Source organism: Sturnira hondurensis, unplaced genomic scaffold, assembly GCF_014824575.4.
Source record: "Sturnira hondurensis isolate 20B ecotype Veracruz unplaced genomic scaffold, ASM1482457v3 Scaffold0006413, whole genome shotgun sequence".
Classification (NCBI taxonomy): Eukaryota; Metazoa; Chordata; class Mammalia; order Chiroptera; family Phyllostomidae; genus Sturnira; species Sturnira hondurensis.
In genome coordinates, this window is record NW_028079044.1 from 23,283,973 (window position 1) to 23,303,427 (window position 19,455).

Consider the following 19,455-nt stretch of genomic DNA (forward strand, 5'->3'; position numbering starts at 1 on the left):
TTTACTACACCTGTTTTTCTAGTACAGCGATAATTCAGGCAACTACTTTAATTAACAGGAAGAATAAAATCTAAATTAGTAGAAAGGCTAAGTGATAGAATTTTAAAATAACATTTTTTTGAATTTCAAATGTATAAACTTTTTCCTATAATAATCTGTTTGTAATTAGAGAATCTCTATAAGTTTAAAGAACCATAATCAAAACTTCCATTTTTCTTAAATTCTGTTGAATTTTTGCTGCAATTCACCTTTAGAAGAATGCATCAAATTACAGAACCTTAACTCTGCATCAGAAAGTATCTTTTAAAACTTCTAATAAATCCATATCCTAATTATTAATATATACTGGCCTATGCAGATTAATATCCCTGAGATCTATATGAATATATAGATGAGATTCTTATTGTTTGGAATAATAATCCCTGAGATTATATGAACATATAATATTCATAAATTGAATTCAGTTACCATGTTATCCAAGACAGAAAAGGGGGGATTTTTACAATGTTTAACAACAAAAAGAAAAGTTTGTGCTGCAAAAAAATTAAATGACCCTATCAAGATTTTACCACACTGTTCCAACGTCCTCTACAATCTGACTTACACTATTATTTGCTTAGCAAACCTCTTACTCCATGCCAACAGCACATTTAAACCCCATCCAGGCCCTGGCCGGTGTGGCTTACTTGGTTGGGGAGTCATCCCATAGCTGAAGGTTTGCGGGTTGGAATTCAGTCAGGGCACATACCTGGGCTGTGGGTTTGATCCAGCTCCCGGAGAGTGAGGGAGGGAGGTAACCAATCAATGCTTTTTTCTCACATGGTTGTTTTTCTCTCTCCCTTCCTCTCCCTCTAAGAGCAATGAAAAAAAATGTCTTCAGGTGAGGATAAAATAAATAAATAAAGTAAAATAAAAATAAACACAGTTCATGATGAATTATCACAACTAAACTAGGAAACTCTTGATTAATGGGTTTTTACAATCTTTGGAAATCTCCACCCACAAGCTGTTTTATCAAAAATGCCGCTACCTATTGCTGGTAATAATCGTACCTGATTGGACCCCAAAGTTGAGAAAAACAGTTTACTAAGTCCTGTAACATCAGTGTGACAAAATTTTTTTATAGGTGTTTCCAAAGCTTTTAGTGGTAAGAGTGATTTTTAAAATATAAACTCTGAACTACAAGGAATTTTTTTTACATGCTACAATCGCACAAAATTGACAGCGATTAGTAAAAGAGGAAAGATTAGACTAAATCTGGAAAACCTCAGAACGAATGTGTTCAGGAATAGGAGTGTCAGAGGCTTTTCAGTAAGGAAGAGACATAAAACAAAGGGGTGTGTATTATAGGGAGAGCTTGGTAACACAAATGCTTACGTTCTATGCTAACATAGAATTTTTGACATTCTCTCGTATCTGGTGAACTAATTACTACCTAAAAAACAAAATGTGAACTCATGAAGCAATTATTTATAATATATACCAAGAAGCCACAAAAATAACTCTGTTTATGGATACATACAATATATACAGGTTTGTTTTTTTCATATTAGAAACTAAAATACACATGGAAGATTTATACTAGTCCCAGAAGACAACAAGGTCCTTCCTAGGTCTGGGTAGTAGTGTGGGTGTGGGTTTTGTGTGTACATATGTGTGTGTGTGTGCATGTACTCCAGCAAGCAGCCACAGTGTTCTGCAAACAGACAACTGTTAAGGGTAGGAAACGTAAAGGTGGAAAAGTGATAAAGTCCTTATGACTCTCTTAAATGGAGTTAAGACCTATTAGGTCAAACCCTGCTGGGTAAATAAACTGCTCCCTGGTGTAAATTAGAAACTTCGGAGGTGCATTAACTTTTTCAGGCCCCTGAGGTACTGTTTAGTAAATTACTGTTCCAGTGAACTAAATGATACCCTAGGGCCCGAAAGAGTTAATGCACCTTCAAAAATGAACAATTTACTCTCTTCTCCCCAGTAGGATATCACACACCTGCACACCTTTGCCTCCCCAGCTGAGCATTGTAGATCAGACGTATTTGTTCATTCACTCACTCATGCAATGACTGTTGGTCCAGCTCTACCCTGAGTGCGTAACGTTCTAGACAGGCGCAGTGGAAGGACAGACAGACTTTCACAAATTTGACATTCTAGCAGCGAAAGACCAACACTTAACAAGTAAAGAGGACAAGCCCGGATTGATACCTGAAAGGAAGACACTAAAGCGAGCTGATGCGACCATCTTCGGGGACATGGTTACAAGCACCACAGGCCGCAAACACAAGGCCTCGTCCAGACAGGCAGGAGGTTGGGGCTTGTGGCGCGGGAGGGGACAGTAAGGAGCGGCTCACTGTGGACCAGAAGCTCCCAGTTCTGTCCAGTTCACACTTGGAAAGCAAGCGAAGGGATGAGGAAAAGAGATGTGGGGATGACAGCCAGAACTTTTAAAAATTAAGAGAGAAACACGTATTTGGGATGCGGGGTAGCACTTGGGCGGAGCTTTTCAGAAGGATGGGAACAACAAGCTGCAGGTGACCCGGGCCGAAAAGGTAACGGGGCCCTGGGCGATCAGTACTGGCCTTTGAAAGTATCCTGTCCTAAAATGGGCAGGTTCCACATTGGTTGGGGTTTTCCAGAGAAACAGAACCAGCAGGGTGTGTGTGTGTGCGCGCACACACGTGCATTTGTGTAGACAGAAAGATTATATGAAAAAATTGGTTCGTGTGATTACGGAGGCTTGGTGAATCCCAAATCCTCAGGGTAGACGGGCAGGCTGGAGGCTCTGGGAAGAGTTGCGGCGTCATTCCAGCAGTCAGCTGCAGAATTCCTTCTTGCTGGGGAAGGTGGGGGTGGGATTGTCAGTCTTTGTTCTTTGAAGGCCTTCACCTGATTAGATAAAGCCCAACTACTTTATGTCAGGTAATCTGCTCAAAGCCTACAGAGTTAAATGTTAGGGAAGCTCATCCAAAAAGCACCCTCACAGAAGCATCCAGAATAATGCTTGAGCAAATATCTGGGCCCTGTAGCCCATCGGAGAAGATAGGTATAATGAACCATAACAAGTTCCCAAGAGGAAATGAGAGCAGATGGTCTGTGTCAGGGGCATGAGTCCAATCCAACACTTCCGGAGCCTTGAGTACCGTTTCTTGTCCTCACAGACCTCACACCAGCGGAGAAACTGAGGGTCCTGAGGCAATTCTGCCTCGCTTCAAGGTCAGATCTCTAAGAAGCCTAGAGCCTACAGCCTCTGCCTTCCGATGTGAATTGAACTTTGGAGTCAGCCAGACCTGGGCTTGACCTCTGACTGTCACATGAGTGCAGACAAGTAATGCAATCTCTCTGAGCCCTCATTTTCTCGTCTGTGACAGGGGGCACTGACAGCCACCTCAGGGAGAATTTTGGGTGACTGTACGATGAGATGATACCAACTGTGCTCAGTTCATCCAATAAGTGCTAGTTCCAGTTGTTCACTGAAGAGTCTTTCCATGTCTGTCCTCCAAAATCTTTGAATCCTGGTGTGTGTGCACATGCCCATGTGTGTGTGTGCAAGTATGTATATATATGCATATATATATATATATAGACACACACACACACACACACACACACACACAGATGGCAAGAACAGGGAAATGTCCACAGTAAAATTCTGCTGAACAGGTGAGGAAACCACAGTTCCCCTCATAATCCAACATATTTCAACAACCGAGGAGAGAAGTTTCTTTGGAGGACACTTCTCATGCCTCAGAGAGCAAACTAACTTCTTGCTCTCTCCTCCTCTATCCTTCCCCCTCCTCCTCTGAATTGTGTCAAAGGCCATTGTTCTCTAAAGGTTTCAGAAAATTATACGGGCCCAAGCATTGGCTTCTACATTCAGAAAACTAAAGGGAAGTGGACTATGTTGATTTTCTCAAGGTTACTGAGGGAATTGGCCTCAGAGAGTCTTTTAGACATATACGTAGAGAAATTGGGAAGTAAAATAATAATATTCTCTAAATAAGTTCAAAAAGTATTTGCTAAATAATCATTCAATGTTGCTGCTAAACATCCACAGGAATCAAGTATTTAATAGGTAGCATAATAATAAATCCTAATAATTACATGCTTGTAGTAAAACCAACATCTTGCTGCTAAAATACTGCCGAGAAACACCATGGGTTAAACCGGAGATGTGTCTGAATGAGGATGGAGCCCTGGGTCTCTTCCCTCAGGTCACTCACATATTTTTCAGTAGCCAGTGTCTTAAAAGAGAGAATCTCTTTGAACAAGGAGAGTAAGTGCAGCCTGCAAGTTGTGTCAAGTTGGGCCCGACAGCTCGCATTATGCTGCACAAGCCTCACCCACACACGGCCAGGCAAATCCTGGCCCGATTGCGTTGTAATTGCTTTGCTGAATGTAAAGCGGCCTATTAGAAGCTGCTCCACTTAATGGGACAGCTTTTTAAGCAGGCCAGCCCCTTATAAAAGTGAGAGGAAGAGGCAATTACTTCCAAGAACTGAGTATTTAGCAATTGCCTGTGGGTACAGTCAATTGAAGAAAGCCAATAGACAATCAACTTGTCACCAAGCAGAAGACAACCTGATAAGATTTTTAAAAAGTACTCTGTTCTAGTCCAGTTCTAAAAGAAGAAAAACACCCACAAAGGTTGGTATTTGAAATCTAGTGGTTGCCCTAACGTTGTAGCCTTATATCTCACAAGCTATCTTGTTACAATTGCTGGATGGGGAGAAAGCCCTGAGATGCCAAGCCAGAAATGATGCTTTGGGGCTTCAGGCCTCGGCCAGTTCACTGGGTTGTGTGTGACTTTAAATATAAAGTTTAGTGGAGAGTATAATGTATAGGTAAAAGATGCCAGACATGACATTTTCCTACTCATTTCCTATTCACATTCCCAATAAACTCCTAACACAAAGGTAGGAGGAAGGTAATAATGCTCATGTTGTCTGCCCAGTTCCAGGACTGCTAACCAGTGGAACCAAAACTTGATGCCCTTATTTTCAAATTCATTGTCAGTGCTCATCCCACTAAACTACACTGCAAATAGTCATGCATCTTTGAGGGCGAGAATCACATGCCACAGTCTATGTGAAATAGGTGTGTGTGCTCATGTGTATGTGTATATCCCCATCCCATCATGTGAATAGAAAGCTCTTATTGAGGGTTTTGTTGGTTAAGGACAATAACCATGTAAATGGACATTGTAGAAAAATAGTTTTATGATGTTGAAAAATGTTTGTGGCATTGTTAAGTCATAGCAGCGTTATTTACAATAGCCAACTGCAGGAGCAATGTAAGTGCCCATCAGTAAATGAGTGGATCAAAAAACTGTGGTGCATTTACATGATGGAATACTATGCAGCAGAAAGAAAGAAGGAGCTCCTACCCTTCACAACAGCATGGATAGAACTGGAGAGCATTATGCTAAGTAAAATAAGCCAGGTGGTGACAGACAAATACCATATGATCTCACCTATAAGTGGAACCTAATCAACAAAACAAACAAGGAAGCAAAATATAACCAGAGACATTGGAATAAAGAACAAACTGACAGTAACCAGAGGGGAGGAGGGAGGAGGATAATGGGGGAAAGAAGAAGAAGGGTCATCAAGGAACATGTGTAAAGGACCCCAGGAAAAACCAAAGGGGGATAGGATTGAGGGTGGGAGATGGGAGTCAGAGGGGCAGGGGAGAGTGGTTGGGGGAAAATGGAGACAACTGTACTTGAACACAATTTACATAATGACATATACAATGATTCCAATTTTGTAAGAAGCAAACCGTATGTACATGTGACTTATGTGAGTAGACATGCTTAACCATAGAAAGAAAGACTATACAGGGGTATCAAAACCATTTTCACTGGGGGCCACATCAGCCTCCCGGTTGCCTTCAAAGGTCTGAATGTAATTTTAGGACTGTATAAATGTAACTACTCCTTAACAGTTAAGCGAGAGCTCGGTGCTGCTGCTGGGTAGAAACAAGGTGCTGGGCCAGATAAAATAAGGAGGAGGGCTGGGTTCAGCCCTTGGGCCTTGTGTTTGCCACCTGTGCTCTAGAAGATCCATAGCAGCATATGACAGTGGCTGTCTTCAAATAATGGCATCATAGGTGGTTTTAGTTCTCTTTTGTACTTTTCAGTGTTTTCCAAATTTTCTAACATGGACATATTTTCTTTTATAACAGAGAAAGAGATCATACATATACACTATTTATAAGCCAGTGAAATCTCTTCTTCAACTATGAAACAGTAAAGTCCTTTGATGCCAATCTAAGTTCAATGAACTCTTACAGATGAGTCATGAAAGCATAAATTTCTGCAAAGCTTTTGGAAAGCAATTTGGCAATATGTATTATGGGAATTGAGATCATTTATACCTTTTGACCAATAACTCCACTTCTGTAATTTATTTTAAACCACTCATTCCAGATTCTTGTGCCTAATGATATATACAGTATTAATTATAATAACAAAAAATTGGAAATAACCAAAGTATTTAACAATAAGGGATTGAATTTAAAAGTTTTAAAAAAGAAGTCTTAAAGAAAATTATGACTTCCACTCAGAGAAATATTAAGCTACTATTAAAAATGATGTTTAGACAGAAACCTTGAACATAATGGGATCAGAATATAAAATGGCCGGCCGGTATGGATTTTTAGTCCACAAACCCGAGTGAAAAAATATTTTTTCTGTGACAATTCAATTTCCCTTTTGAGTTATGTTCCTCAGAGGTTCTTTCTTTCTCCCAGCCACTCCTATGGGCACCTATGGAAAAGTCCATGCCTCAATCTGGCCAGGGTCCTCATTTCCAGCCAAAGTCCAATTTCAGTCTTGAGTCATTCTGCCGCTTCCAGACCCTGGTGAAGTACAGCATACTCGGTAAGGACATTCTGGTTTAGGCTTTGTTGCCTGGACACACTCACAGCCATTTCTTCTCTGTAATTTTACCACTTACCTAGGTCCTACCTGGAAAATGGGAACAAGCTCTGCTTTCAGATCCAACAATTGGTCTTTAGTCATTGCCATTTTCCTAAGGATAAACCTGGAGAATGGGCCTAGAACCCCTCCCTCCGGAATCCTCTGAACTTCCAGTAGTTCCTTTCTCTTTTCCCAGGGAAGTGTGTGTGTGTGTGTGTGTGTGTGTGTGTAGAACTCTGAACTCTGACCTGTGTTCTCAGAACTCTGATCTATGATTTCTACATGCCAAAGTGCATTGGATTTTCACACCTCAAAGCCAGGGAGAGATTATTTTCTCTTCTCTCTGCTCAGTCACATGTTTCTCCAGAATGAATGAGCCCAGAATAGTCCAGATGGTTGGGAAGTATAAAGAACATAAAATATGATACTTATATAACCATTAATAAGAAAAAAGGAATTAAGCATAGGGGGGAAACCCACTAGAAGTAAACATGCTAAAATGTTAGTGGTGGCTATTGATTCTAGAGAATGGTCTTATGGAAGATCTGTCATTTTAATTTTTTCCCTCTTCTAAGTTTTTTTGAAAGTCTGAGACTATGAGCCGTGAGGTGTAAAACAGCTATTAGGAGGAAAGGACACCAAATAGGTGCATATACTGTGGAAAAATATAATTGAGATGTTATTGAAAATATTCACAATGTCAGTTTTTAAAAATCTTTTCAAAGATAGATTATGCCAAGGTGTAACATGCAGTGCATTAAGAATGACATTGAAACAATAATGTAAAAAAAAACTATTTAAGCACTGCTAGGTTATATATTGCACTGACTATCTCAAAATATACAATTTATATCTCTTAAGGCTTCACCTAACAGATAACATCTGATTGAAAAAAAATGTTTATTCTACCTGGTGGACTTTGAGAATTGATTCAACACCAGTGCCCAAAACACTTTCAGGTTTCTGATGGGTCTGCTCGTTTAAAAGAGTTTGAAAATGAGAAGCATTTAATAGGGTTGAGCAGAAAAAGTCCCTAAAGGAGAAGATTTGAAAGTTAAATGTGGAACTGTACTAGTGCTACTAGCTTGTTAACTAAGCTAACTAACCCCATGAGGTCACAGGGATCCACAGGCAATTTTTCTTTCCTTTGGCTTTGCTTGTTGTTTTGTCAGTTTTATAGCCTTTGTAGCATACTGTCTAATTATATGCCGGTCTAAATGAGCTTCAAAGAAAGAACTTTCCTATGCTACTAAAGGTTTGGTCCCACCCCGATTCAAATGATCTCTTTCCGACTCCTGAATAGGCAAGTTTCTATAAGAAGTGTTTACTCTTGTCTTGTCATTGACTGGCTATGTGATAACTATGGTACTTCCCCCTTCCGGGACTCATTGTTCCCTTCTATCCAAATGTACACTCTGGTGCTCCGTTTTGGAGATTCTCTTCAGTAACTGCAGGTTCTTTCTCAGTCTCCCTTTTCTTTGCACCCATTAACTTTAGTTCACCTTGGGTGCATTTTAGGGCCTTCTCCCTTGCTTATCCACACTCACCCTGAGGATGACCTCCTCCAGACCATGGCTTTCAATCTACGACATTTATGTACAGATGATTCCCCAGCTGATTTCTCCGGCTGGGACCTCTCTCCTGAACTCAGATGTCCCTGCTGAATACGTGGTTATCATCTCTGACTTCACATGTCTCAGTCGAACACTTGCACTTCCCCCCAAAACCTGCTATGCCTGCTGCTCTCTCCATTTCAGTTAACAGTAACAATTTTTCCAGTCGCTCAGGACAAAAATCCTGGGGTCACCCTTGATTTGGTTTTTACTCTCACACACCATTTCCAGTTCTTCAAGAAATTAACTTTACCTTCGAATTTTATCTAGAACCTAGCCACTTAACACTTCCTCTGTTTCCACTGGGTCCAAGCCACCGTAGTTCTTTCATTGGGTCTCCCATCTCCTTCCGTGCGTCCTACAGTACTTTCTCAGCACAGCAGATGAGTGATCCCATTAACACAGCCAGCTCTTTGCTCTCCTCTATTCTAAGTCCTCCAGTGGCTTCCCTCTTATTCAGGATAAAAGCCAGATCCTTACGAAGGTTTCCAAAGCCCAATACAATCTGTTACTCCTGTCCCTCTCATTCACTTGGCTCTGTATTCCCTGGGCCCTTGTCCCTCAGACAGCCAAGCCACCAAAGGCCTTTGCCCTAACTGCACCCTCTGACTAGAGTGCTCTAGTCCCTCATAGCCACACAGCTCACTCCCTCGCTACTTACCCGTCTTCCCTCAAATATCTTTCTCTCAATGAGGCTTACCACCAAGACCTCATTTTTTAAGTTGCAACCCCAAATCCATCCTGCACACCCACTCCCTGCCATTTGCTTTATTTTCTCCCCATAACATAATCACTTTCTAACAGAACTGCTACCATTGACTAATTTTTTATTTTTAGTTGTGGTAAAATACACATAAAGTTTAACATCTTCACCATTTTTAAAGGTACATACAGCTCAGCAGTGTTAATTACATTCACACTGCTGTTCAATCGGTCTCCAGAATTCTTTTCGTCTTGCAAAACCTCAAACTCCATACCCCATAAACACAACAATTCCTCATTCCCCCCTCTGCTCAGCCCTTGGATGCTACCTTTTTTTCCTGTTTCTATGAATTTGACTACCCTAAGTATCTCACATGAGTGGACTTATACAACATTTGACTTTCTGTCACTCTCTGTCATTTAGCATAAGGTCTTCAAGCTCCATCCATGTTGTAGCATATGCCAAAATTCCTTTTTTTTAAAGCTGAATAATATTCCATCATGTGTACAGACCACATTTTGTATATCTATTCATCCATTGGTGAACATTTTGGTTGCTTCCATGTTTTGTCTGTTGTGAATAATGCTATTATGGACATGGACATATAAACATCTCTTTGAGACCCTGCTTTCAATTTTTGGGGGGTGGAGGGTAATATGACACACTCAGAAATGCAATTGCTATATCACATGGTAATTCTATTTTAGTTCTTTTGAAAAACTGTCATATTGTGTTATATGGTGGCTATACCACTTTATATTCCCACCAATAATGTATATTGTTTTAATTTCTCACTAACACTCATTATTTTCTGGGTTTGTTTTTTTAAATTTTTTTAAAGATTTTATTTGCTTATCTTTAGAGAGGAAGGGAAGGAGAGAAGGAAAGAAATATCAATGTATGGTTGCCTCTCATGAGTCCCCTCCTGGGAACTGGCCTGTAACCCAGGTATATGTCCTGACTGGGAATCGAACCGCGATCGTGTGGTTCGCAGGCCCACGCTCAATCCACTGAGCCACACCAGCCAGGGCATTTTCTGGGTTTTTTAATAGTAGCTATCTTAATGGGTGTGAGGTAGCATCTCATTGTGGTTTTGATTTGCATTTTTCTACTGATTAGTGATGTTGAACATCTTTTCATGTGCTTTTTGCCCACTTGTACACCTTCTCTAGAGAAAAGCCAATTCAAATTCTTTGCCCATTTTTTAACCTGGTTATTTATTTTCTTGTTGTTATTGTTAAGTTGTATAAGGTTTTTCTTTAACACACTCTGGATATTAATCTCTTATCAGAAACATGACTGTTAAATATTTTTTCTATTCCATAGGTTTCCCTTTTCATTCTGTTGGTTGTATCATTTGATGCAGAGAATTCATTCACTTACTAAGCTTGCTGTTGTGTCGTCCGTCTCCCCCTCTAGCCCGTGAGTTCCATGAGGGCAAGGCCATGTGCATTTCATCCACAGCTGCATCAGGACGGCACCTGGAACTTAATGGGATCTCAGCAAAGTTTTGTCACATAAATGAACGAGTGAATGGACAGATCTCAGATGTGACCCAGGCTATTTGCGGTTCCTAAGACCCACATGCATTGTAAACGTGGGTAAAATCCAAAGCATAACTAATAGTTATTTAAAAGAATAATGCTCTAAAACAACAGTTGACAAATAGTTTTCCTGAATTAAGGCCTTTAAAACAATCTTTTCTCCCGTTCAGCTGAATCCCCAGGCTGCAGGGGAGAGCACGTCTGCCGCCTTCGGAACCCATTAAAGTGACAACTCTGGACACGTGTGAACACAAACTGCTCTCCCCGCTCCATTTCCTTCACCGGCACGACTGGCTCTCCTCCCCTCTCCCTGCCCCGTAGTGCCTGGCCTCTCTCCCAGCCCACTTTCCTTTCTGGGCTGCTCCCTATGGCCCTCTCTCAGATTGCAGGGCCCGGGCTGTGTCCCCATCTCTGCTTTATGTCCGAGGTCCCAGCCCGCTCTGTCAGGGATCACTTTGCCTCCATTGTTCCGCTGAGGACCACACACCGGGGCAGGGCTCAGGTACCCTTCACTCTGAGGAGGCCTGTGGGAATCTGGGAGAAAGGAATGAAAAGGGACTATGATTGAACAGTATTTAGGAAAGGGTTGTTAAATGTCAACCCCGATTAATGATAATGGTCATTTAGAATCTGCTTTTGGTTTCCATTGTCAAGCCTTGCCAAGTTTCTAACATGGTATTTCAAAGGGTTCCGGGTCTGGCTGATGCTGCGATTGGCTTTCCACTGCAGGGGTATCAGCGGCACAGGGTGTGTGTGGTTTAACAGGAGTGGCATGCCTGGCAGTGTGTCCTGTCATTGACGCGGGTCCTGCCTGGTCAGGTGCGCCTCCTCATTCACATTCACGGCACCCATCCAGCCCAGTGCAGCCATTTAGAGACAAGAATCCTCACTTATTTTCACTACAAAGACAAATTGTTGGCTTGTCCCTTCTCCCTTCCCCTTTCTTCCAGGTTTCTATGTTGACCCAAGGGGGTGGTGGCAGAAATTACACTTCCCAAATGAGAACAATGGACTTGCACTAGCTTTGTTCCAGAGGAGGGTTAGAACCAGTTTTTAAGCGTAAATATGTTGGTTGCTTTGAGATCTTGAGATTCAGAACCTTGGAACTCTCAGCAAATCACCTAATCTCCCCAGGATTTACTCTTTTGATCTAAAACAATGGTGATGATTTTAGAACCTCCCTTGTTATCTGTCATGAGAAGTAAATGAGATACCGCAGGTAAATCCATGAGAACAGTGTCTGACCCCTGACAAGTGAAGGACAAATGTTAGTTACTACTGTCATTATCCAGTTAGTGCAGAAGGGCCAAGGGCCTCGTCCTTCAGAACATGCATTCTCAGTTCAGCAGTGCTGCATCTGGGACCTTATCATTCTTGGCTGTGGGAGGTTGTCTGTATACTGAAGGATGTTGAGACACATCTCTGATCTCTACTTCCTAGATGCCAGTGACAATCTCCCTTCCCCCTTTCAACCCTTCTCCACCTCCCCACCCCAGTTATGACCATCAAAAATGCCTTCATACATTATTAAATGTCCCTAAAAAGGGATGGGAGAGGGAGAGTAAACCTCTCTCCTGGTTGAGAACCTCAGCTTTAGGATAAACAGCAAAAACTCTGTCAAGGTACACATCAGTGGCTAGGCGCTGCTGGGCAAAAGAGTTTTCCTTAACCTGGGAATTTCAGTACTGCCAGAGCAGCTTTGAAAAGTTGAGATCACAGAAAATTATCCCAAAACACTTTATATCCTTGTCGTCTTGGTTGGCCACTCTTAGTTCCACCATCCCACTTTCCTCCCTGTCGTGCAAAGGGTGACCTGTCATTCCTTAGCTCCCATCTGGCTCACCTCCCACCAAAGAAGAAGATGATGAGGCTGCTGCAGATCACGTGGTGTGTGTGCCCCTCCCTGGCACAAAGCCAGCACATAGTAGGAGCTTAATGAGAGCTTACTGACTAAAAGCAGAAGAGGTGGGTCTGAGTACTTGAGCTCAGTTTCTTCCCCCCGCCCCCATTTTCTCTTCTGTTTTGACTCATAGAACATTATCACCTTTTCAAAAAGCAGCAAATTATACACAAAACAGAATCTGATTGGTAAAACAGGAAAATGGAGGCACAAAGAAGCCCCAGGGAAGAACAAGAGAAATTGACAATGGAGTGATGGGGTGGTGGGGTGTCCTCTGAACCACCCTGGGGAAAATTTTATTCTGTTTTAGCAAACAGTGCATTCCTTTCTCTATTTTAGGGCTGTACTGAGCAAAGGAAGAGGAGGAGGAAGGTCCTCCCTAGAAGCTTAGAGAGATCAAGTCAGTTTACTCTCTTCGCTTGCCTGGCTGGCTTAGGAGGTAAAGCAGGGGAACCTCTGAAACAGAGTGAGACCTTCTCCTCCAGAGGAAAATGAGAGCTGAGAGCAAAGCTCAGAGAATTCAACAATGGGAATGATACCACCAATATCTGACCCTGGAGCTGAGGTGGAGGAGAAAAGGAAAGAATGTATGAAAACCTGGGAAACATCTAGGGATGGTAAATGAACAGGAACGTCATAGCTGACCCAGCAAGTCTACCTAAGAATTCATCGTCTTGGTCCTTTTTTTCTCTTGGCCATAATCTGGGCTCAGACCAGTGGCCATCTGAACTGTGAGCACTTGGTAGTAGAATCTTGGGTGAGAAAATGATACAGATAGAAATATTTTCCTGGATTTTAATAGGGGATAAGGAGGACATTAAAAGGGAATACATATTCCTCTTCAAAAGCAGAAATTTGTTTCCCTGAGAGAAGAAAGAGACAAGTACCCCATGCCCCAACCCTCCCATATAACAAATGAAGACAGGGACAGAAGATGCTAAGGTTGTGAGGGCAGGCAGAAAAGGGGCTATATGGAAAGCTGGATGAGCTTAGAAAACTAAGGTGGAGGAACAGGGTCCTTCCCCAGGCCTTCTTCTTAACCTCTCTACTGAAATTCCCCTCTTCTTCCTTGTAATATCTGATACTGCTGATTATCTGAGACAAAGTGGTGTTGCTCTCATTTTCCAGGAATTCCCTTTCATCCGTGTCTCCCCTGTGCCTACCAGAGGGAGCCTTTAGACAGGAGTTAGCACTGAACTGCTTGGACTATGGGATTCCTTGGAAGAGCTCTTGGATAGCAGATTTGTTCATGGGCACCTTGAGCCTTGTTGCAGAATGCTGTCGGCAGTTGTCTTGCTGTTGGAATCTATACTTTGTAGCAGCTACTGCTCTTGTTCTTCAGTGGAGCATCTGTTTATCTACTTCCTCATAGAATCTGCTCTCCGAAAATGGCTGTCACGCTGCTGGCAGCATGACATAGGTCACATGCTGCCACCTTGCTTTCACGTCATTTGTTGGGTGAGCTGTGCCTTGGCAAGAGCTCGGTACTCCCAGTTGCCTAGGCTAGTGGGTGAGGCAATACCTGGCCAAAAAAAGGGGGGGGTGGGATATAAGAAGGAAGGACTAGACAGACTACAATTTGTGGAGGTTAATATTTACCTGGCCAAGGAAATGGAGACAGGCAGACCAAGATGAGGTGGCTCAGCATCTTAGTCAGTTCAAGCTGCTATAACAAAAATACCATAAAACTGGTGGCTTAGACAATGAATGTTTATTTCTAACAACTCTGGAGGCTAAGAAGTTGAAGGTCAAAGTGCCAGACAATTAAGCTCCTAGTGAAGCCCATGTCCTGGTTTGCAGATGGATGCCTTTTTTCTGTGTCCTCACATGGGGGGGGGGGGGCGGGGAGGGCAGGGAGGAAGCAAGTTGTCTCACATCTTTTCTTATAAGGGCACTAATTTCATTATAGGGACTCCACCTTCATGACCTAAGTACCTCCCAAATACCCCATCCCCAAATACCAACACAATGGAATTAGGAGTTCAACATATGGATTTAGGGGAAACACACACTTGCAGTTCATAATATTTGGGTCACTATCAGAGTGATCAGCTTGAAGTTTCAGGAGCCAATTAGAGCACCCTATTGTTAACGGTCTCCGCAAACCAGTAGACAGAGAAGGTGGCCTACAGTGTCTGAGTCTTTGGGTAAGGGTACCATCCTGGAGGTTACGATGAGGTGGGCAGGGTCCTTGTCACAGATCTTGCTGATGAAAAGAGTGCCCATACTAGACCCCATGTCTTTTACCCATCCAGCGAGTCAATAGGAAACTGTGGAGCCTGAAAGAGCTATACATCCTTACTATAATGGAGTCCTAATGGTTACCAAGATAACGTTAGATACCTTATTATGATAATGTCTACAATCTCTTCTTCTTTCTTTCTGTGACCCTTGCCGGCTCTAGACGGACTAAAGGCAAAGTCTCCTGGCCTGAAGATCTTGCCAAAAGGACTTAAGCAAATATATTTCGCAGTCTTTGGCTTATAATCATCCTAGATGACCTGGGGAATAAGGTACTGCCTGTGGTTTCGTTATAACACCTGCAGATCTGGTCTGCCTGCACGGCACCGTTCCATTATCAGTGCTGGTGGGTTCCAATGCTGCCCTCATCACTGAACACTAACCAGAACTGAGCACTCACGTGCTTGCCATGGTGGACAGCACAGCTTGGATAGGCAAGGTTCCCCTCGGGGGTAGAATTTACTTTTATTTATTACTCACCTCAAAGTATGTGGAGAACAAGAGAATCACACATTTTTTCCTTCCTATTATTATACACTTTAAGAACAGCACACGGCCCAGGAAGTCACGGCTACTCTGTCTCAGTTCGGAGACTCTCAGACCACAGCAGCTCTGGTTCTTCCTATATTTTTCTAATTGCTTTCGCCTCTGTTAAATTACAAGTGCCTGGAGGGCAAAGACAGTGTCTTCCCCATTCTATCAACTGTTACTGTGTCTTAGAGGGTATTCAAGTCTGGTTCAGTGATTCCATAATCACTGGCTGTTTGAAATGAAAAAACTTTGCACACTGTCAGCTTCACAGATATCGCTCACACTCTTCATTCCTCAGATGTGACATGTGGGTAGATTTGGCTTGAAGGAGGGAGAAATTTCAGTGGTATCAGGACAGCAATTTTTCAGGGCTCCATTATTTTCTGCTGCTCACTTTTCTTGTTGTCAGAACTGAAGAAGCACCAGCTACACATACATCAAGATAAGAGCCGTGCTTCCATTAATGAAAAGGGAGGCTTTGGTGGGAATCAAGTTTTTTACATTGCAAATGGTAAGAGGGAATTTGTTTCGGGGTCTTATCTGGCTTTTGATCATCTGGACAGGCTTACAGAAGAAAAGTTGGTATTTACTTTAAAGACAAAAATTGCTTTTCATTGCAACACATGGGTGTTGCAGCTGCTTAGACATACTTCTTTGGAGGCAAATGGGGTGAGCCTATCCAACCTAGGTATACAAGGCAGTGTAAAAAGAACTGTACTTAAAGCAACCAGCTTGTAAAAGTCATGGACTTTCTAAATCCACATCTGACTGCTGAAATGAACAGCATCCTACAATAACCAGAGGTTAACACAGTTAATAAGGAAGTGTCCATTTGCATTAAGAGAGACAGAACAGGAAAACAGAAAAAGCCACCTTCATCTGGTTCCTCTTTCCAATGTGGGACCAAGACTTCAAGAGAGAGCAAAGCTCACCTAGATTGCCAATGCCAAAACCAGAAGTTGTTTCAGGCATCTGTTAACTGCACGACTCCATTAACTTATTTTGGCCACATAGATGCCACTCTGTGGCTCCCTTTGAGGTTGAACTCATGGATATCGGACTGCTGCCTGGTTTCAGTGAAGCACTTTGAGGAAGGAAACCATGCCTTTTACACCTTCTGATTTTTAACATAGCATTTTGCAGATGCTAATAAACTTTTACCAAGCAAATGAAACAAAATACAATAAACAAATGGATGGATGGATGGATGAACTTGTATTGGTATTCCAGAGTGTGATTATTATCACCACAAGTTGTTCGCTTTATATATACACAAGAGAAAAAAATTGAATCCCCAGGGCATATTTATTTTCTAGGCTCACATCCACCAGTGAAATGTGCTCTACTCCAAGGGTGCCCTTCAGATGTTAAATGTCTAGCTAGTCCAGTTGGGTCATCCCTGCCTTTTACTCCCTGTTAACCTTATTTTTATAACCTCCAGCAATCTCTTTGCTTCTCCCTCTCTTCCATTCCCACTCTTAACTACCTCCTTTCTTCTTCAGTCACCTTCTTGTGCTTCCCTAACATTGCCTCATATCCTTTTATCAAGTGTAACTCTTTCTCCAGCAAGTAAGAAACCCCAATCCAAATGCCTAAAGTGCAAGAGAATCAGTCAGTTACTCACATAACTGAAAATCCCATGGCTAGACCTAGCTTCAGGCATGGGGCTCAGATTATATCATGAAGACCTAGCTTTCTCTCCATCTATTAATTGTCCAGTATGTTGTCTGTATTCTTGAGAGATTAGAAAGTGTCTGCAGCAGCTCCAGTTTATATCCTCCTAGGTTAAAGTTCAGCATAAAAGGAAGGGTCCTCTCCCTCTATAGTACAATAATGAACCCCAGAATTGAGCCTCCCTAGCTCTGATGAGCTATGTGCATGCACACGTGCCCACCACTACGCTCAGGGGGTGACATACACTGTTAAGATTAGACCACATGTCGCATTCCAGTGCTGAGGCTCAGGGCAATCGACTCAATGCTAAGCACTTAAGCTAAGCATTGGCTAAGGGTAGTCTCCCCAAAATATGCTCAGAACATTCTTGTCCAAGAAAGTGGGTTTGAACGTCAGGTGGCAAAAACAGCAAACGCCCACTAGCATCCTCAACTTGTTTTATAGTTTTCTTTTTTTTCTTGTGTCATCGGCACCTACATGATTCCACATATTCCCTCCTTTTCTATCATTTTCCTGGTATCACTACTGATACCTGGGTCCCTGTGTCAAACACATATTAGTTCCATTTTTGTCCCTGGTGCTCTCTGCCTCTGAAGCAATATCTCTCCTTCCTCCTGCTCTCACAGTTGTCACCTGGATTTTAACTCACCACCATTATCTTCAGGAATCAGCTTACCTGCTGGAAGCAAGCCTACTACCAGAACCTTAACATCTGCTGGGAACTGTTTGCTTTCTCTTGTGACCACAGAATCTCCCTCATTTTTTATCAGCTTTTTCCTTCTGTTTCTATAACCCCATCAAAACCAAATATACCCTGCCTTCCCCATCCATCTTAGGAAACAAGACAAAACCACTTTCATTCAGCCTTGGCAGCATGCCAGCCCCCACCCTTCTGCTTCCTGTTCTCTGTCCCCTCCCCCAACACACTATCATCCCATCTCAACCCCTCCAGGCTTAAGCCTGTCTCTGCTTTCTTTCACCAAACTCATTTCTTACATCCCTGAAGTTCTGTTTCTGGGGCTGTCTCTTTTCACCACCCTTCCAAAGATTTCTTCACAGTCAAAATATTTGTCCCTTTTCTCCCTCACCTTCCACATCCAAACTGCCCACAAGACCTCTCAAATAGACCTGTAAGTGTTCCTTAGCTCCTCCCCTTCTACTCTGTTCCTTCTGAAATATCAGGAATTCTACCATAGCCCACTGTAGCTCTGCCCTTCCATCCATTGCTCAGAGTTGATTTGTAAAAGACCGCTTCTGTAACAACGTTTCATGGTGAGTCATGGGATAAAATTCAGATGTTCACATGCCCTCCTCACTGTTACAATCCTAGAGCTACTCCGCACTCCAGCTGCACCTCCCTGCGTGTGCTCACACTGATCCCTCTACCTGGGATAATGTTCTCACCCCCTGCTCTGCCAGTCCTACAGCTGAGGAACTCATTCTTTCTTTGAGACCCCCATCAACCATCTCCAATACTTTGACACTAGCTTCAGTCCCTTCTTCCCACCTTGAAGAAGATCAAGCCCTCCCTGACTGTGCTCCTTTAAGAGTTAGCACCCTGATTTATAACTGTGTACCTGTGATTGTCTTCAAGTATGAGACCATGAACACTGTGATGGTTGCCTCCATGCATGACTTGAGCCTGTCTTTCACACATGTTATGTGCCTGGTATAGATGGGAAGTGAGATCTGTATCGCTCTCTATTCCCAAAGCTTCACCTGCTTCTTCCACTTCCAAAACCACAGCCTATAGAGTTGCTCTCCTGTCCCCTTTATCTGACCCACTGGGAGCAAGAATCCACAGAGCCCTCCACACTTTTCCATAAACATATTTTACCTGAAAAGGCAAAGCAGCTTCCAACTGCTCTCTTTCAGGCTTTCATCTCTCCCATTCTTCACATCAGGTTCTGCTGCCTCCACCTGCACAAAATTTCATTCATCTAACAAGTATGTATTGTTTGTCAACATTTTCTTCTTTTTGTTTAACAGGAAAATATCATGGAGAGGAACCTGAGAGAGAAAAGTGTAGGTACTTCAGAGTGATCAGGAAAGATCACTTCTTTTTAAAAAAATTATGATTGATTTTAGAAAGAGAGAGAGAGAAGGGGAGAGCAATATTGATTTGTTGTTCCACTTATTTATGCATTCTTTGGTTGGTTCCTGCATGTGCCCTGACTGGGGATCAAACCTGCAACCTTGGCGTATCAGGACGACACTCTAACTAAGCAACCCAGCCAGAGCTATCACTATTTTTATTTAATAAATACCTGTTGTCCCTAGAGATGTTGCCATCTCATAGAGCAATGCATCATTCACTTGTGGTCCCTTTGTGA